This window comes from Meleagris gallopavo, chromosome 5, assembly GCF_905368555.1.
Source record: "Meleagris gallopavo chromosome 5, MGAL_WU_HG_1.1, whole genome shotgun sequence".
NCBI lineage: Eukaryota > Metazoa > Chordata > Aves > Galliformes > Phasianidae > Meleagris > Meleagris gallopavo.
Window position 1 is genome coordinate 39,191,141 of NC_139408.1, and position 20,804 is coordinate 39,211,944.

The 20,804-nt window shown below is 44.6% G+C and overlaps 1 protein-coding gene across 13 annotated transcripts in view; it reads left to right on the forward strand.

The window, feature by feature from the left end:
- The first annotated feature begins 203 nt into the window (after window positions 1–203).
- NRXN3 (neurexin 3) overlaps window positions 204–20,804 on the forward strand; it is a 947,214-nt gene continuing 926,613 nt past the window's right edge. For 8 of the 13 annotated variants that reach the window (XM_085225410.1, XM_085225412.1, XM_085225416.1 and 5 more), the window contains exon 1: window positions 206–479. The gene's annotated coding sequence lies outside the window, so the exon portion shown is untranslated. Of the gene's footprint in view, window positions 480–20,804 lie in introns of all 13 variants that reach the window. The other 5 variants (XM_085225422.1, XM_085225425.1, XM_085225424.1 and 2 more) reach the window with 2 other exon arrangements.

Below are 20,804 nucleotides of genomic sequence, written 5' to 3' on the forward strand. Positions count from 1 at the left end.
CCGGCCAACAGGTCTCGTTACCCCGCCGGGGCTGGGGGGACGGAAATCCCCAGCCTTCGTCGGCGCGGAAACAGCGGCGCCGGAGCGCAGGGATCGGAGGGTGGTCGGGCCGCCGCGGGACGCGCAGGGAGCGACGGCTTCTGCCGGAGCCGCGCCGTGCCGGGGCGCGGACCCGCGGTCTCTTTAAAAGCCGGGGCCGGGCGGGGCCGGACCGGGCGCGGCGGCAGGGGGCGGCGGCGGCGGCGTGCGCGGGGCTCGGGCTGCTCCGGCACCGCGGCGCGCTCAGCCCTGCGCAGCTCCGCCCGCGGCCGCCCGCGGTTCGCACGTCTCGGCTCGGCTCGGCTCTGTGCGGCCAGCCCAGCCCAGGCTCCCCGGGACCCCCCGAGTCTCCGCGCGTGGGGCCACGCTGGAGCCCCCTGCCCCGCAGCGGAGGCGAGCCGCGACTTGGCGCGGCGGCCGGCGGCCGCCCGGCTGCGGAGGTGAGAGGGGGCGGGGGGCGGCTCGGCATGGCACGGCGGGCGCTGCCCGGCAGGCAGCTCTGCGGGCGGGTTCCCGCTGTCCCCCGTAAGAGAAGTGCCGGGGAGCGGCTCTTTCCTTCCCGGCCGCCCCGGCGGGGCTGGGCGCTGCCTGGCTACTCCGGCCCGGGCTGCTCTGCCCGACTTTTTGGGTAACCGCTCTTCTCGCGGTGGGGCTCTTCGGAGTGAAATACGGGGGGGGGCCTCGTGAAAAAGAAGAAGGCGCTACGCTGAATTACAGCAGCGAGACGCTTAGAGAGAGCGTCTTGTTTGACTAAAGCTTAAGGATTTCTTTTCCGAAAAATTATTAATGAAGAACGAAGAGAGGCTGAAGAAAGTTTTATTTTTTTTTTGCTTTAATATTTTTTTCCTCCTCCAAGTCTTCGGATCTATTACAGTAGCGCCTTTCCTCCCCGCCTTCCATTTGTTTGTATTAATGATTTAGTAGCCGTCTTGCCTGAAAACTTCCACCGTGAGCTGCTGCTGTGGGTTTTCAGGCAGTGAGTGACCTTAAAGGTTGGTTCAATGCTTTCTTCGTACAAGATGTATGTGGAATACCCACTTTTTCATTTTTTTTCTCATTCAATTTTTTTTTCTTGTAAAATAAATAAAATAAAAATCACCTGCTTCATAATTTAAAAGAGGACATCGTGCAGTCAGGGAGTGATGTAATTCTCCTACCTAAGGGCACTGACTCTGGTGCTTTGCAGGTGACTTGCCTTTTGCTTACTCTTTAAATTTATTTTAATTGCAGTCCTTTGTAGCTAGGAAGTAACATATTTGAGCAGGTCTCTCCGAGGATTCCTTTTGTTAAAACAAATCTTTCTCTTTCAAACAAAAAAACAAACAAAATCTCATTTTCCCCCCCTTTCAAAGAAAACATTAAAAAAGATGAGGTGTGAGATCAGTGGCAGAAAAACCATAGCACCAGGGAAGAGAAACCTGGGCTAAAACCACCAAATTGTTTTTAAAAAGGGTACTTTCAACCTTCTGCTTTTTCAAGCTCTTTCCACCTTTCCGTGGTCAAACAGTTCAACGCTTCGTTGAAGATAGCTTTGAAAAATTATTTATTTTTTCTAAATATTAATTGTTCCTTCTGTAATTTTTCCTGCACGCAATTGTTCTGTGGTGAACACAGCCCTCCCAAAGCGGCGGGCATTGACGTGGCTACTCACCACTCTCTCTGCTGATGGCATTTTTTTGAGGGGCTGCTATTGCAGGGGGCGAACTCTTACCTAAAGCTGCAAAAAGTCTGAGAGAGATGTTGGGTAGGTGGGGGAAAAATTCATCCCAAAGGGTTTTGTTTGTCGGGGTGACACAGTCGGTTATTAATTGTAGCGTGAGCCGGGAAGGTGTTACGTTTGTCGTTGGTTTAAGTTAAAATGGTCATCAGTGTTAAGTTGGGCAAGTTTATCTGAGGGTGAATCTTGTTTTGGGGAAAGGACGTCGCAGAGATTATTGCTGTTGGTTTTGAACCGGGCGTGCTTTTATCCGTTGAACAAACTCGACTATTGTAGAGCTCATTTTCCATTTTTCTATCGGTTTCTTTTTCAGTCTTTGTCAGTTTCCTAAACGTTTGTCTCTCTCTAAGAAAGTGTCTGGTTTTTGGGAGCAGGGTGTAGCAGGTGGGGATGTTGGATATTAGGGGATAACGGGAGCAACAGGACTGTGTAAATTTGTTTAAAAAAAAAAGAAAAAGAAAAAGGAAAGAGGAAAAGAAGTTAGGAGGTAAGGATTCTCTTTCTGGAGCATTCGGGCACCTTCCGGTAGGGTATGTCTCTGCCTTTTAATTATTTATTTCACTTTTGTCCTTTAAAAAATGAAGTAGAGTGAAACCAAAATGAAATGAAATAAAACACAAACAAGCATTGAGAAACAAAGAAATAAATAAACAAAGAGAAGGGACTGAAAGCCCAACGCTTGCTTTCATCGTCCTGGTGGGAACGGCTTCTCAATAGACATGATATCTGCCGATATCAGCCCCATTCCATGGCTGTAGCCTGGCCTCATTTTACGCTGCCTTTCCAGTGAACATGTTGACGTGCTGCTGCTTATATAAGGGGAAGAACAAATTCAAGCGGATTAGTGCTTAGGATTTTGAGATCGGCTACCCAGATCGCGTTGTGGGTTTTTTTCCTTTCCTTGGGGGAGCTGATGGGGAAGGCTGGAGAAAGATGGGAGGGGGAGAAATCGGGATATGCGGTTGGGAGAAGATGGGGGTGATGCGGGGAGCAGCCTACTCACATAATGTCTGCGTTGCATCCCTTTTTCTTTCTTTTTATAAAACCCATTATCTCTAAAAACACATTATTCTTCAGACCAGTCTAAAAAAAAAAAAAAAATAGTGGGAGGGGTTATGATAGCGAGGGGGTTTGGTATAGGAGTCATTAGACCCACTGCTGCAAAACCGAGATACAGAAATCCATCTGCACCAACATTTCGGGGGGAGGGAGGGCATAGAGAGGGGGAAGGGATGGATTGTCTATCTTGGATTAGCAAAGTGGAGCTTTGTATTCTTCATTTTCCTCCCCATTTTCTGCCATTTCCCTCCATCCCCCCATCCGCACGCCCGCTTTCCTCCTCCCAGCCTCCACCCCTCTCAAGGTTTCTTGTCCCTTGACGAGAAAATTCTGTGTTACATCCTGATGGCTCTGCGGTGGTTTTTAGTGCATCACAACAGTGGCATGATGACCTTTGCTTCATGCTACACAGATTTGGGCGACCGACAGGACTGTGACTACGGCTCGGGCACACGTGCATACGCTCAGGTGCCTATGGTCACGTACCTAGGATGGGCTGTGATTTAATTCTGATTTTTTGCGTGCATGTCTTTGTGTGTGCGTGTGTATGGCTGATAAACATTGGCAGAGGGTTGGAAGCGCATTAAATGCCAAAGGCACGTCCATCCATTCCGCCTGCCCATCTCGCCGCTCTCTTTTCCAGGACATTGTGTCACACATCATGAGATTTTGTGCCGGGGAGGGGTGTGCCCTAGTAGATGGAAGGGACCTGGGGCTTAGAGGCAGCACGTATGTACTGGGGAGGGAGGGAGAGATGAGGGGGAATGGACCTGACGATGCTAATAACATTATTTTGGTCAAATGAACGTCTGGTGATAATGATTCAGTGTAACCATCCGTGAAATACATGCTTGCGACACACTGGAATAAAGGTTACTCCAGGGAGCTCTAGCAGAGCCAGGCGTGCTCGGGGGAGTGAGCTGTCCCCTTGACGGGGGGAACAAAATTCATAGGCACCCCTGGCCCCCTCCCTTCCCACCGCCTCCTCACGTGTCTGAGCTGGAGGGCATTGCAATGGAAAGAGGGGGTGGAACCAGCACCAAACAAAGCCTCCTGCCTTGTCCTCCTATGCCAGCCTCCCTTGTCCTCCTTGAGCTCGTCCGTGCTGTTGATCCAAACGATATGGGAACATCGCCATTTCTGTGCAGTCCCTGATGGAGGGTGGTGAATTGAAAGAAGGGGGAAGCTGCTTATGTTTCTGTTATAGGATGTACAGGAGGGATGTGGCTTTTTGGGTTTGTGTGGAACAGGGGAAAAGGGTGGGAAGAAGAAAGGAAGACAATAACCCCTTTTTTCCTCCCTCCTTTCCTTCCTTCCCCCAGCAGGAGCAAGAGGAAGGGCCCAGCAAGCCTTTGATGCATAGGGTGGGGAGTGAGGCTTGCAGACCTGCTTGGCACCTTTCTCCTTGGGTCTGGAGACCTTCCCCACTGGGCTGTGGTCTGCTTGCAACCTCGGCAGAGGGCAGCCAAAGGAGAAAGGCTCTCTGAGCTCTACCAAACACGGCTTCTCATCTCCTGCATGTGACTGTGCCTGCTCATGGGTCTCCACCTTTCTGGATCTTTCCACTTCATGGGCCATCAGTAAAAGCCCAACAACTAGGTGTATTCAGGGCTATTGTTTGCATTCTGCTTTAATCCCTTCTATCTGACCTTCAGGTGTAATCGTAAGCCAGGGTCAGAAATGGCAAATGGGGTAGGTTATGCCTGTTACTGCTGTTGTGGTGGGTAACACCAAAGAGATGCCTGATTCTGCCACTCCCCCTCAGCTGCCCAGCCTCAGCAGGAGCTGCTTCTGGTCTCTCCCTGCCCTGCTCTTTCCTCAGCCCCTTCAGAATCTGTGTTGTGGTGCCAGTGTGCTTGGGCTGAGCATGGCTCCTGTAGAAAGATGATGCAGTGGCTAGCTGAACAGCACCCACCTAGGACTGCCGCTTTGCTACCCTGTTGGGCAAGGGTGGGCCCTGGTCTTATGGTTCCTCTGTTTCCCACTGTTTCAGGTATTTACTAACTATTTGTTAGCAGGGATAGGAAGGATTGGAAAAGAACATTACAGTAGGTGAATCTCAATGACTCCAAAGTGAATTTTGTAGACTGCGTTTCTCTGTCAGCGCTTGAGCTTGCACAGCTGGTGGTGCAGGGTGAACTTCACTTAGCAGTGGAACTAACTCCTGATCCTGAGTGATTATTTGCACCCTAGATATGAGAGAAGAATTCAATTCTCGCAGAGCACTGAGGGGGTGAGCACTGGTGCCAGAGGTAATTTGTGGTGGTAATAATGGTGGATTTTAAGACCTAAGTTTCTGAGCAAAAAGGAAAGGGGTAGGTGACTTCCTTACTTTTCTCTTCTTTTGAGCCAGTTACCAAGGCATCAGCCAGCTCTTCCTCTCTCTGCATTAGGACTGGATTCAAAGTATCACTCTAAAGGATACCTTCAAAATACACAAGGTCTAGCTCTTGTCTAGTACGTTCCTGAGAAAGAAAATTCAATCCCTTTCTTGGTGTAGCAGCAGTGGTATTTCACTGGATCTACTGAATTTCTTGCTTTTGTCTTCTGTATCTTCATCCAGCGCTCCAGTTTGTCTTAAGAGAAGCAGCTTGTGTTTTGCTCCCTTGATAAGTTTTTCTTTGCCTTCTCTTGTCCTATAGCAGACTCTGGGCATGCAGGGGATGTGCAGTATCAAGGATGAGGACACATAGTTGAATGGCCAAGAACAAAATGAGTGAGCCAGAAACTTCATGGTGAACAAAATGAGGATAAATAATGACCTCTGACTATGATTCAAGAGACATGCCCTGCCCCCAGCAGCACGATGAGGAGACAAATTTTATTTTGTGGCTGTTGCCAATGTAGCTGCAGCCAGAAACTACCCAAATTTTGGTTAGACTTTGGAAACTTTTATCAGCTGTCTTTTTCCTCCATCCTTCTCTTCTAGTTAATAGCAGAATCTGTCAATCTAGCAAAGTTAGCTCTTAATTCATACAACAAATGGAGAGGAGACTAGCATTTTTGAAACCAAGGTGCTAGTGGGATTGTTGCATTCTTAAAACCAGCATACCTGTCTTGAGACAGGTAATTTGCTTTTTCTTTCCTCTGGTTTCTCCTTGCATAGGCATAGACTGAGATAATTCAAATGTATAAAGGACTTGGAGCATCAAAGATGGTGTTGTGAACTCTTGCTATCAATCCAAGCAGCCAGAACAAGACAGGTCTGTAAGAAGGCAGCATAGTAAAAGTTCTCCCATTTTTCTTGTTGTGGGCAGAGGAATGGCACCTTTAGTGCTCTGTATTTCACAGAATCATAGAATCGTTGGGGTTGGAAGGGACCTCCAGAGATCACCGACTCCAACCCCCCTGCCAAAGCAAGTTCCCTACACCAGGTTGCACAAGTAGGTGTCCAGGCGGGTCTTGAATATCTCCAGAGAAGGAGACTCGCTGGGCAGCCTGTTCCAGTGCTCCATCACCCTCACCGTAAAGAAGTTCTTGCGCACATTCGTGCGGAAATTCCTATGCTCCAGTTTTTGGCCATTTCCTCTTGTCCTGTCTCCACACACTGCAGAAAAAGAGTCTGGCCTCACCATTCTGCCCCCCACACCTTAGATATTTATAGACCTGGATCAGGTCCCCTCTCAGTCTTCTTTTCTCAAGGCTAAACAGACCCAGTTCACTTAGCCTTTCTTCATAGGGGAGATGCTCCAGGCCCTTCACCATCTTTGTGGCCCTCCGCTGGACTATTTCCAAGAGATCCCTGTCTTTTTTTTTACTGGGGAGCCCAGAACTGGACACAGGCTTAGCTAACCTGAGTATGGTTTTACTGTAGTCTATTAGAAATTAAACTTGGTGTCTTCTTAGCATTATACTTGAGAATTTGGGTAGTTGAACTCTTAGTGGGGAAATGCTAGTGGTATTGGAAGATCCTGTGATTTCTTAAGGGAAGGTGGGGATGCGGTGCCTCTTGTTGTCATTCACAGAAAAAGGCTCTGTATAAGCTCTGTGGACAGCAGCTGGAAAAAGCACACCATGCAGCCAGCTTGGCAGAGCCCTCTGTCTGGGCTAAAGCATGCAGCCTCTTGGGACCCCGGCTGCTGCAGGCATTGCACCGAGGCTTTGCAGAGGGTGCTGGAGATGTGCCTGCAGCTATCAGGTCTGTCACACCCCTTACCACAGGGGGTGTTAGCCCTTCATCTTCCTTACTTCCCCAATTCTCAGAGCTTTCCGCTTATCTCTCACATCCCTATGCCCAAGTTCTCCCCCAGGCATGTTCCCCTGCCTGTTTCTTGTCTGCTGGCAGCAGGAGTGATCTGGGATGATGGGAAGGGGATGTCAGGGATGAGGGGGCATCTGTCAGCATACTTGTCATCTCTCAGCGGTGTGCTTAGCTCCTGTCCTTTCTAGATTCCTTTCCTTTGCCCTTGATGGTGAGGGATGGCTTATTTTGAACACAATCTGCCTGTGTCATTCCCGGCCCTGCCGCTTGTCATCCATCACATCACAGGAACTAATTAACACCAGAAGCTTTGAATCCTGGGAATGGCAGTGCTGGGATAGTAGCCTTTTTCAAAGATTCCAGTGTCTCTTTTAAAACTAGGGCAGGGCAACCCTGGAGTTCATTGATACTCTTGTATCTTGCCTGCTGTACCAACCCTGTCATGAGGGTGCCTGGGTACTCAGCAGGAAAGGTGTCCAAAGCCTGCCAGGCAATGCCCTTGACAATGCTGCAGCATCCCCTACATCCAAGTACCTCCCAGCAGCCGGATGAGAGCCAAAGAATGGGCTAGAATAATAATTGATGAAGTTGGGAGGAGGCGAGGGGGGAGGCATGATGTAAATCTTTTGAAGCTGCTGGTAGTCTTTCTGCTGCCTTTAGGTATGTGTAACTGTATGTAGTCCCAGAATCTTGGTGAATTTGACCCTGAGAGCTCATGGCAAAGCTTACTGTCCTGTATCAACTGCACATCTCCTCCTATTGCTGTGCTGAGTGAGGGGAAGGCATCAGGAGAATCGTGTGCTGCTCCATCAGGGAAGGCAGGGTTAAAGGTGAGGCACTGGCCATAGTGTAAGGCTACCCAAAGTGCACTTGCTGCTCTCTCCCTCTGCTTTCTGCGATATGAGCCTGTATTTTCTGCTGTTGTGTACCACCTCTAAGGAGGGGAAGAGTCCCATGGGGATGCAAAGGAAGGTTACCAAGGAAAAGGATGATGTTTGCTGGCAGCTGAGGGAAGAAGAGCTCTCCAGCAGGGTAACTGTTTGATGGGACTGGCTGCATCTGCAGAGCAGGGAGGGTGCTGGCTTCATTTCAGTCTGCTGTTACAGCCCTTTTTTTTTTTTTTTTCCCAATAATGTGTTAATTAAACATTGATTTCAGGAGAAGAGAGGAATCTGCTTGAACTGCAGAAACTAAATGGAGCAAGGAGGAATGGGATCTGGTAAGGGATGTGTGGAAGGACCTTCTGTCAGCTGTCTTCATGACCATGGAGGGAAGTGACAGAGGGGCTGCATTTCTATCAAAACACAAAATTGAAGAGAGATTTTTCAAGGAATGTTATCACTCAAGAAGCTTTGTGATCAATTTGACACTCTCTTGTTTTTTTACTCTTGTAGTTGCGGTTGTGTCTCTGGGTGAATTAAGCTGCGGTGCAAGTTAAAGGACCGGTCATACTGGTGCGCTTGCTCTCGTTACTTCCAGATATATAGTAGCTCAACTGACCTTCGTTTGCTGCATGTAGATAAATCATTTGCTGAACACAGGTATAAAATTGTGATTTAACATTTTCTCTTCTGGCCTTAGGAGCAGTGGAAGGTGAGACAAGATTATGATATCTCCCTCCTTTACTTGGTTGAATTCTTCTGTTTAGGCTGGGAGAGCTAGTGGATGGACATGCTGCACTCCTTTCCTCTTTCCTTGTGCTAGGGTGTCGTAAGGAAGATGAGTTCTTGCTTTAGTCTGAGATCTTATCTGGAATAAACCTTTCAGCTGATCTGAGCAATACGTTCGTATTGCATTAAACAGTTTGAATTATTTTGACTACTGAGCTTTCTATCTTCACCAGTTCTGGGAAATAATGGAAAGGAGGGAATAACCTGTCTGACCTTTCTGAGCATAGAAGAAGTCTGAATTAAAGTGTTCTTGCAAAGATCTTTATCAGTTTATGCAATAATCAAAATGGCAGAATTATCCTAAGAAGGAACTCTTGTTGGCTGCAATTTCTTTCTGCACCATCCCTCAATATCAGACTACAGGAGTTTCCACTATAGTATGCGGAACAGATTTAAGCCACAGAGAAACTGTTTTTCAGGAAAATATTTGGTTTGTTGATGACTGGTGAAACCGTAAGAATGGTGGAAGCTGGGAGAGATCTCTGGAGGTTATCTTGTCCAATGCCACTGTTCAAATAGGGTCACCTGGAGCAGGTGACCATGGCTAGATAGCTTTTGAATATCTTCAAGGAATGAGAGAGCACAAGCACTCTTGGCAACTTTTTCCAGTGTTCAGCTAACCTCACGCAATGGAGTTTCATTACATTCAGACAGAACCTCCTGTGTTTCAGTTTGTACCTATTGATTTTGTCCTATTACTGGGGACTACTGAAAAAAGCTTTAGATATGGCACTGAAAAGGGGAATGTAGGAATTCTGTGGTGAGATCTGCCTTCTCGCAGAACTCCATATGCCCGTGTGAAAACTCCAGAATCAAAATCTGCTGGTTTGTCTGCCTAGCTCATGCAGTGCTTTGAAAGAGAGCTCGATACAACAGAATTTCAGGCAGATACATTTCGAATACCGGCTACGTATCTGGGAGCCAAAGGGCTTTGTGGGAAAATACAGGGAAACAAATTGATCCCCCATGTATTTTCATACAAGTCATTAATCAAATGCATATTTGACAGTCTATCTAACAATAGTGGACCAAAATGCGTAATTTTTTTAAATTTTTTATTTTAGATATTTCCTTTGTCCTTCTTGTTTGTTGATATGACCTACTTGACACACTGATACATTGCTAACAGCTCTGTTTGGTTCCCACTTGGGTCAGAGTGATGTGGTGCTTGGGATATTGCAATCCTTTTCTGACAGTGAATTATAATTTTATTAAATAAATGCATCTTATAAGGCTTCAGTGAGCTGCTGCTTGCTTACTAAGACCATGGTGTATCACATAGAACTGCAGAGTGAAGAGGGAGTGACAAATTGATAGGCTTTTTATAAGACGATAACTCTCTTAATAACTCCTTTAAGAAGTTTGTATGTTCTTCCTCGCTGTCTGTTTGCCCATGTGTAACACAAAGCAGGAAGTTGGCACAGCATTGGTCATATACCTGATGAACTGGAAAACAGTCTGAATTCAATAAGAAGAAATTAATTGAAGACAAATGAAAAATACTGTGTTTGGGAAGGTGAAATCAAATGCCTACATGCAAAATGGGGAATAACAAGCCAGGCAACAGTACTGCAGAAAAGGATCTGGGAGGCACTACAGTGAGTCAGAGACAGAATGTGAGTCAACAGTGTGGTGACATTGCAAAAAAGCAAATCTCATTTCAGGGTATATTTAACAGAAATGTCACGTGTAGCACACAGGCAGTAGTTTTTCTACTCTAGCAGCCGCAGCTGAAGTAGCCAAACACTGTGTCCGGCATGAGCAGCAAACCCAGAAATGGTGGAAAGAGATGAGGAGAAGGTGCCCAGAGCAGCAAGTGTCACATGTGAGAAGAGGACCGCAGAATTCAGTTAGTTTAGTCTACAGATGAGAAGACTGACAAAGGACATGAAAAGTCTTCCAGTATTTGAAAGCTTGTTTTAAAAGAGACAGTGATTAATTGTTCTCTGCGTCAAATGGGAATGGGACAAGAGTAATCAGCTTAATTTATGACAAGTAAGATGTGGAGATGGATACTAAGAAAAGCTTTGTGACTGGATAGTTAAGCATGAAAATAACTTCTGAGAGAGGCTGTAGTGCTTCCATCACAGGAAGCTTTAAGAGCAGGTGAGACGTAGAGCTGCCAGATTTTATATAGTTTGTTTTGTTATAATTCTGACCTATTCAGAAGAGAAATGGACTGCCTGAACCCCCAGTGTCTAGTTCCAGCCCCTTCTGGGCTCCCAGAAAGGTAGAGTTCTGCCGTTGCTTTCTATTGTGGTGGTAGTGTCGGAGGCAGGACCTGGGTGTAACCCTCCCTCTGCAATGCTCCTGCAGCACCTGCTGTGTCCCTGGCATAAGTCAGTTTTATATTGTGTGTCCCAAAAAGGCCTGAGCAAGCTTGTAGCTTTCGTCAGTCACATATGCATCCAGCACTAAGTCCTTCTGTTTCTGTGGATAAAGAGCAGAGGGCTCATCCAGCTTTCCATGTTCTCCTAACTAGAAATTGGAGACATTAGAGGTTCTTCTCCCAGCTATTGACTAACTTGCGCTGGGAAGATTTTGAGAAATAGTAATAAATAAAAGAAGACCTCCACCTCTCTTTTTACCTGTTAAAATCCACTGCAGGCTTTTATAGTGTGTTGTCATTCCTGAAGAATGATTTTTCTGTGTTCTTCCATGAAATACATTGAATAAAGGCAAAGGATTTTCATCTGTGGAACGAACTGTTCTTCCAGTTACCTAAAGCAGAGTAGTGTGGGTTAGGCATTTGAGGGAGGTGTGTTAGACTCTGATGGCTAGAGAAAAGGGAGCCTAAAGCCTGGTCCAGTAAAGACATGGACTTTTAGTACTTGTAAAAGGGGCTGATGGTACTTCCAGAGAGGCTACTGTTCTAACTCCCTGAGGGCTTAGCAAAACCTCCTCAGTGGCTACTGGAAAACAATTCAAAACATTATGTAGTGTCTTTCTTTCATTTTTTTCTACATCTTAGATTTACATAAACAGATATTAATCGGGCCTAAGGGTGAATTTCTGAGCAAATCTGGTACAGAGATCCAGTTCCTCTACAAATCTCAAAGAACAGAACATCCAGGAATATATACTTGTTAAACAAGGGCAACATTGGGATTGACCACTGTGTGCGTGTGAAGTTCATGATAAAACCTCTTTCTGCCTTTAAATTAGTTGTAACTGCAGGTTCTTGCCATTTTTCAGAGTGGAGGATGAAGAAATTATCCTCTACTTCTTGGCAGTAGAAATGAGTCAGGGTTGACACATAATAGTAGGAGGCAACAGTTTGTATGTAGGAAGGTTGTTCTGTCCAGGGAAAATCTATCCAAGGGTTATATCTAGGGCATTAGTCCTACTACCCTACAAGGCTGATATTTTCCTCTGGAGCTGAGTTCACACACACACTCACCATTTGAAGCAAATGGAGAGCTCAGCACATGCAGGCCTGAAGGGGGGTGACTGATTAAGTCATCAGAGATAGGCTGGGGTATAGTAATTTGTTTATGAGGCTCCATATTGTATGAAATAATAATTGTTTGTGAACCCTGCTGTGAAGTTACGGGGGAAACATTCAAATCCAAGGAGTTAGTGAGAGACAGTCTAATTATTTTTGTTATTATTATCCCTGCCTATTGTGGTAGAACCTACACAGTCCAGAATCAAACACAGGGCAAAAAATGTTCCCTGCCCCAAAGAGCTAGCAAGCTAATAATGAGACAAGAGACAACAGATGGACACAGATAACTGGAGGAGTACAGAAAAACAAAGATTGGTCAGCAGGATGGGTGGTATGATAGCATGTTGACAGCTTAGCTGTTGTCAAGTTTTCTGTAGGCATGTGGCAAAGGATTACAATAATAATTCAAGCTGCGGCCCTTGCTTCAGAATTTGTGTCTGTGCACCTTCCATCTGTTGTATTTAAACAGCTTACTTCTTACTTGATGAAGTTTTTCTGTCCCGAAACTTCCCATCATCCTTCTAATGTAGGTAGGGAGACATACTGGTCCATCAGTGAAGTGACCAATGCGGGTTTTAAAAAAACAGAAGGTAGTTGTATAGATATATTTTTTTGTTATAAAAGAGAATGAGAGAGTAATTATGTTGATGCTGAGTGTTCAGAAGGATGCCAAGAAAAAAGTCTTAGGTTCTCAGCAGGATGAGTATGCAAAGTAAGTGGCGCATAGCAAGAGGATTGTTGGCCAAAGTGCTACCAAGGTAATGCAAAAAACATCTAATGCCATTCATATGACATTATACATATAGGTTATATCTTTGGCGCTGTACATTAGTCAGTGCAAGGCTGCCCAAAAACATGGAGGGCCCTGAATTGTTTGTAGAGAGGGTGGCATTTCTGGTTGTGAGGCTGTACTGCACTGCCTGGGGAACTTGGGCTTGCTTGGCTGTAGGAGCTCTGCCCCTTCAATTTGTACATCTTGTTTTGAGTGGTTCTGCAAGGGCCATGAAATGTAGGATAGACAATGGGTAACTTTGAGGGGAGTTTATATTCTTTTTGAATTTTAAATGAATATTGATGAATATGATTTTAATGAATATTGAGTAATTCTGTAGCGCTGTGATGTTCTTTGTCCTTTACTATGTAATGTCTTATCATTACGTAGTATGCTAACATGAGACATGTTACAAATGAGTTTACTATGTAAACTGTGTTGGAATCCCCCATTCCCTTCCACTTCAGCTTGCTGTGTAGCTGCATGTTTTATGTCATGTAAAACTTTAAGTTTAATACCATTTTAACTGTCCTTTCGAGTTTTATTTAACTTTCCGTGGGTGAATTGATTGGCAAGAACCCTCCAATACAGACAAACTGCAAAATTATGGGACCATTAGTCCTAGAATACATTTATGCGGCAAGCTTTTAGGGAAAAGAGAGTTGGACTATTTGGGGGTTTGTTTCCTGGCTCTCCTGTAGACTTCTATGTACCTTTGGAAACAAGAAATTAAAAACTCTGTGCTTTTGGTTCTTAAAACATGTCTCCATCTTTCAGTTTGCCTTTTGTGCTCCCTTAGAGAATGGTGAGGTTTCACAGATATGCGTAGAGTTTTCAGGTTTAGTGCTGAAAAGTATGGAGAGAACGGGGACCAAATATTAGTATTATTTTGAGCTGAATGAACACATCTCTCCCAGCCTTTTTGCCTATCGTGCTCCAGCCCCTATCCATCATGATGATTCTTGTATTGTAAAAACTAGTTATATACTGAACTGAACTATGTTGGCAAGAGCACACACAGCATGTCATAGAGTGGGATTATTTCCACATATGCAGCACAGTACAGCACAAAGACGACACTGACAAAATAGAGAAGTTCCAGCAAAGAACCCCTGAGGAACATCATTACTAATGGGTTACCATTGGTTTGTTGTACTGCTGACCACTAGCCTTTGAGTTCAATGGTCTGGTCGTTTTTCCATGTGCTTTGCAGTATGCTCATCTGATTCCAGCCATCTCTATGTAGCTTACTAGTATGCTGTTGGTAGCTGTTTCAAAAGCTGTTTCTTCACCAAGCCAGTCATCTCATCACATAAGGCAATCAGCCTGAGTTTTCCCTAGATAAACTCCTGCTGTTCATTCCCAGTTGTATTTTGGCTATTCCTGTGCCTTGTTCTAGGAGGATTTGCTGCAGTCTTTGATGTTAACATCAGTCCCAGATGTTAGTCTCTCTAACATCAGGGACTGATGTTAGGCTGACCTGTCTGAAATTTCCTGAATCCTTCTCTCCCTTCATGAGTAGAGGTGTGATATTAAACTTTTTCAGTCATGAGGAGTCTCCTTCAATCACTGTGACCTCTCAGACAAGACAGAGAAGGACACCAGCTGTCCTTGCATCCCTTGCTCCGGCTGGGATATGTTGTCTGGTCCCAGGGTACTGAGTAAGCTCTGTTTTCTTAAGCAGTTCATAAGTCAGTCTTCCTCTGTTGCAGGTATTGTTTCTGTCCCCTGGATAATTCCAATGGGCATGTGGAAGAGGCAGGCTGAGAACAGATATCACAAGCAAAGACTTAAGCATTGAGGACCTAAGTATTTTCTGTGCCCTTTCTGGCACATCTTGTCTCGTTCATCTCTGGGCCTGAGTTTGTGTAGTCTTGCTGCGAGGGTGCACTTCAAAGCCCATCTTGCCACCTTTCACATTTTGTGAATTTTCATGCTGTTTCAAGCTTTCCTAGTTTTCATCCTGTTGTTTTGAGACAGAGTTTCATTCTACTTCTGCAGAGCCCACCCCTGCTTTCACCTTCCAATTTCTTCCTTTTATGCTTGAGCTCCATCAGGAGTTTTCCATTCAGCCACCTGCTTCTTTCCACACCCGCTTGGCTTCCTGCACATCGATTCTGATGTTCTTGTGCTTTGAGGAGGTTGTTCTTGAAGATCAACCAGGTCTCCTGGGTCCCCTTGCTAGATAATCCCATGTAAGTGCTCAGCGAATGATTTCTTAAAGCTCTCCAGTGATTATTCTGTCACCATAATTGTACTGGGAAAATGGTTCTGTTTGTAAACTGATTTATATGTCATTTCAGATTTGGTTGTTCTTTGTAATTTTTGTCTCTCTGCATGTTAAACACATTAAATCTTTCTATTTCCACACAAGTCTTTTCTGTCTGTTTTATAGCTCCACCCAACCACCTTTTTTTTTTTTCCAGACCCTGTCCAGATTTTTTCTTTTTTTTTTTTCTTTTTTTTTTCCTGAAGCCTCCACTCTGTACTGCCAGAGATAAACAACCAAATGGAGGGGATGAGAGGCAGAAACTTTTATTTTTGTTCCGCAATTGAGTTGTTTTGTGACAAGAGCAAATTGCTATCTCTTATTTCTTATCTCTAAAATGGGTCCCAAATTCAATGAAAGGAGTTTAAATCCTCTTTGTTGAAAATCATAAACAATAGACTGATTTATTTAATCACATTTTGTGTGCTCTTCATCTTAGGATTGATTTGAGATTCTATCCCAAACTGTTCTGTAAGTTAATGGTTGTCAAACTTATTAGCAGGTGCTGCCAGTCTTCAAAATTCTGTGCTGCTCAACATGTATGTCTATCCTCTGACTTTTAATAACATTTCTGTTGAATATCCACCTGAAATATTGCTGTGGACCTTTTATAGATTAATTGCCAAGACCCCAATGACTACCACAGGTGTAGAAACTGAGCTAATCAAGTTACGTACTGCATTTAATAGTTTGACTGATACTACACTGAGAGTCCATGCCAGTGCTCAAGAGAATAAAGATGCAGCTTCTTTGTTTAAAAAATAAATAAATTAATTAAAAATTGACTATAATGATTAAAAGAACACACCTCTGTCAATATTCTAGTCCTCCAGACTCTACAAAGATTAAAAAAAAAAAAAAAAGTTGTATTTGAACTTGTATGGAGTGGAGACTAGTTTAAGTGACTGTTATCTATTTAATTGTACTGCCTTAATCCTGGCTCATGCACTAGGATTGTATTTTGTTTGGTGCTGTCCAAATGTAGAACAAAAAGTTTTCATTACAAGCTATTGGTGTCTCTGAAGCAGCACAATGTGTGATACTAAATTCCTGTGTACCTTCTCAGTTCAGATGTGTGTTGCAAAGGCTAGGGAGCTTCATTTAGAAAAGTTTACAGATCAGGTAATTACGTGTACCTTCAGACAAGACTCTTGGGAGATATGTAAGGTTGAAGAGGAGTGTGCTAGGTGCTGCGGAGAGGTGATGTGAAAGTGAAATTTAAAGGTAGCACCTGGATGTACAGGTGCAGGTATAAAATTGGCTAAATCCCTTCTTTTATCTGTCTGCATGATGCCTTCTCTTCTACTCCTTTTACTGTGCTATGTAGTTGATGGTGAATAGTAACAGCATGCAGAGTGGCCCTGTATGTCTGCCTGCATTTGGTATATATCCAGTTTTACAGGAGCCTTGCAGAGAGAGAAGTCGGGCGAGGGAGGTTTTGCTTTTCATTTTGCTGAAGGCAGCAACCCAGTACTTATGCTAATGCTGTTGGTGTTGTGTGTAATCTCAAAAGTGAGCAGACATGGAGCTTGGTAAATTGGTGACCTCACTGTCTTCCCGTCTTTCTCTCTGATAACTTAATGGCTAAGAGGCTCAGGCAGTGGTGAAACTGAAAAACTCAAGCTCACCTGAACAGAGCTCATGTTTTAAGTGGCTTAGGATGATTATTTTTTTCCTCTGAAGTTCTGACTTCAAATCCTGGTGAAACCATTAAGTAAAAAAGACATCTGAAGGTCCTCAGTTATTCCCTGCTTGGTGTTTATGGCAGAAGTAACCCACGAAACATGAGGTATGGCAGGTAGGAGAATTAAAGGTATAGTGAGGAAAGATTGTGGGGAAAGAACAGTCACAGGCTGTTTGCCACACAGCCGACCTGTACTTTCCAAAAAGCAAAGCAACCACATGCTCAGACACTCACAGTTTGCACATTAGTGCTCTCTGGTTGTACACGCTGCCTGGCAGCTCTGCGCCTGTGCCAGGATGGCAGTTCTCAGCTCTTGCTATGCTGATGTCTGCTGGCTTCCGCCTGTACCTAGCACAAGCGGGGCCCCTTATGGAGCAGAAGCTCATGCTGGCTGTGACAGTGTTTTCATAAGGCTCAAACTTCTATTCTCCACCTTGTTCCTTTGAACTCTGCCCACCGCTCTGTGAATACTAACAACAGCCTATAAATTATCCAGCAGGGCTCTGGCACTTTAGCTGCCTGTATTTTCAGTGGCGTGCATGCATAATCGATCCAGGAGGCTGCCTCTGCTTTTAACTCAGGCGTTTGCAGAGACCTTAGACTTTCAGAGTTTTCAATCATAGCTGCCTGCATGTTCATTCTCCTGTGCCACCCGCACACCCACATTTGTGTCTGGCTAGGCAGCATGTCATGTCAAGTAGCAAACTGCAGTAATGCAGTGATGCTACAGGCAACCTTCCTGTGCTGTGAGGGAGCAACAGGTCACCGCAAACGACTTTGTCAGAGAGGATCCTGCCTTAAACTTTGAAAGGCTGTATCCCACCTCACTACTTGGGAATTGTCTGTATCTTTGTCCCAGGTGTGCCACATCATTCAGCCTACTGAACAGATGCCACTCTCTTTCTCTTCTCTCATTTTCCAGGTGAAAATTGTGGTGCTCTGAATGCTATATCACTAACCTTTTAGCTTCCTTAGGTTGCTAGAAAGTTGCCTTGTGCAGTTGCTTGTTGACTATGTAGAGTTTGGACCATGAAGAGGTAAATGGTTGCTGCAGATAGCTGGTTTGACTTCTCTTGCCTTGGAATTTCTTGATAGCCCTGGTTAGCACTGTCCATGGCCTAACTATCTCAGCTGAGTCTTTTTTTTTTTCTTTTAAGTTTCTAGGGAGAAGAACTGACAGCCCAAACCTTTGTCTTAACCTCAAGTGGATTCAGCTTTGATTATCAAAGCATTGCTCATCTCTTCTAATCAGTTCTTAGTAAGCCACCCTCTTAACGCTGATGCATCATGATGCACCCCTGTGAAAATGGTGATTGCTTCCTATAGGAGCATTCAATTCTTAGTGAAGGAGAGCACTTTTTGAAGGTAGTGGATTTGGTGTTTGTGTGATTGAGAACTGGCAGTGCTGGAACTCCAAAAGAGAAACTGGAGAAAATTTAAGGAGTCTAACAAATGATACAGTTGTGGAGGTACTGGAAGACCTGGCTGCACTAAAAGCACAGTCTGGTAACAAAATTAGCCAGAGGAAGTAGGTGAAGAATGGGAAAGAAATGGGAAGTTTTAAGACCAAGAGAGAAACATGAAGAAAATTACCAAGCTTTGGCTGGGGGAAAAAGATATAGGGAAGTAGAAGAAGTAAGGGAGAAGGAAGGGTGAAGGACTATAGAAAGAGTTTCAAAGTGAACAGAATGAATTAAAAGCACAAAATGGAGCTTTTTGACGTAAGAAGTACACATGTAACAGCTACCTCTATGCTCTGACCCCACTGGCAGCTGCACAAGAGTCCAGTCAGCTCAGCATGGAGAGGGACAGGGGAGAGCCAGAGGCAGCACTGAAGTGGGTGTCCTGAACAAGCACAGTGAGGAAAGAGACAAACTCTGAGAAGGGAAAGAGTGCCAGGCAGTGGGCTTGAAGTGGGGGAAGCGTGGGGAAATGCAGAAGGGAAACATTGAGTGACGAGACTACTTTTGAGGAGGAACAAAATACCAAAAAATCCACAATGCTTTTAATGTTTTTATTCTCTGATGGGGAAAAAAAAACAAAAACAAAAACAAAAAACCAACAACAACCCACAAAACATTCAGTGTGCCTTCCTCCTCAGTTGTATGACTGGAAAGGTAGGTTGCAGTGTGAATCATAGATATTTCATGTTTCTAGGGTAGACTATGTGAAAAAACAGATCACTCACTTTACTGAAATTAGAAAAAAAGAGGCCATTGCCAATATTGACGCTGTCTGTTGAACGTGTTTTTGTGCCTGATGGGAAATGTGTGTTTACTTGAAGCAGAGGATTTTTTGTGTGTGCGTTGTTTAAGGACTACCCAGAAGCTTCATTTTACTCAGCTGAAAAAAAGAAGTGCTCTCCTTGGGCTCTCTTGCTAATATTTGACTTTCTGTAGTTACATTTTCATATGTATTTTTCTTTTCCTATTTATATGAGTCTAATCCAGCTCAACTAACAGGGGAAATGGCTCCTTATAGCAGAAACAGTGAAACTGACTTGACATGGAATGCTGTCAGACTCATGGAGTAAGCATTTAAGTGAAAGGCATTTTTCCTTCTAATCCTTCAATTCTGTTAATGTTAGATGTCGCTTGTAGCAATGCCAGATAAAAAGTATTCAAATAGAAGCATGATTATCTTTAATTGGTGTCCTTTAATGGAATATAATTTGCCACTCACAATTTAGTTTGGGATCCTAGACAAAGAGCAAGAAAGCTATGTGTGTTCTTGTTTTTAGTTTTAAATATGCCAGAAATCACAGTGTAAGAATCATAGAATGGCTTGGGCTGGAAGTGACCTTAAATATCACCACCTAGTTCCAACCCTCATGCTACCCACTAGATATGGCTGCCCCAAACCCCATCCAACCTGGCCTTGAACACCTTCAGGGATGGGGCATCCATAACTTCTCTCACAGTGTAAGATGCTAAAATTTAGAAATTTTCTTCCTAAAGACCTGTTAATGAAGAACCCCATTAAGCCAATTTTTAATGGAATGATTATCAGTTGCCTTGATTCCACTCAGTTGCATTGTTGTGTCTCAAAATCTGGGTCTATGGTTTGAGGAACTGTACAATTTTGTACAATTTTTGTACCTCTGCATGCAGAGGTAGAGGCTGCTGTCCTGTGGAACCACTCTGTTTTGTCTCAGTATGGCAGTTGGAGGGATGTGGATTTGATGGGTGGACCACTCGATGGATAAGAAACTATATGAGGCAGCATGGGCAGAATGGTTCTCTCCTGTGGAGATGGCAGGCATTTATTAAATTGCTTTGGCAGGGGGGTTGGTCTCGATGATCTCTAGAGGTCCCTTCCAACCCCTACAATTCTGTGATTCTGTGATTCTGTGAAATTCTAACAGGGACAAAGTTTTTGTTGGATATATCAAGCTGATGGCTTAAAAAAATTACCAACTGACCAATTCCAGAGAAGGAGGAACAAGGCATACCTCTTGTCCACAGTGAATCTGCTTTTGCATTGGAAATGTCTAGTGAGGTGGGGCTTCAGCTGACTGTGTCCCCTCTTTCTCTAATAGCTGGGGAGATGCTTCAGATTTGTCTGAGCAATACTTGGGTGCCTGCTGTTGTCATGGATGGCAATGAATCATACGTGCACAAGATGTTTGCAGCCGAACTAGAGGCTTCTTTTGAGGTGTTCTCTGCTTTCTACGTCACTCCCTTTAGCTGAATGTTTCCTTTTATTAACGGCTGAGCTGCCTGCAGTGTGTTTCATTCTTTGAAGCAGTTGGCTTCATGGCACTTGACCAAGACGGGGTCGTTTTGCCCCACTGGAGCCCATGGTGCAACACATACAGGGACTAACAAAGTCAGACCGTGTGAGAAGCAACTGTATGATCCTCCCTGCAGCTCCTGTGAGACATACCACCTAAAGAAGTGTATGGAGAACCCAGCTGAGCCGTTGTAGCAGAAGCCATACTGGAGA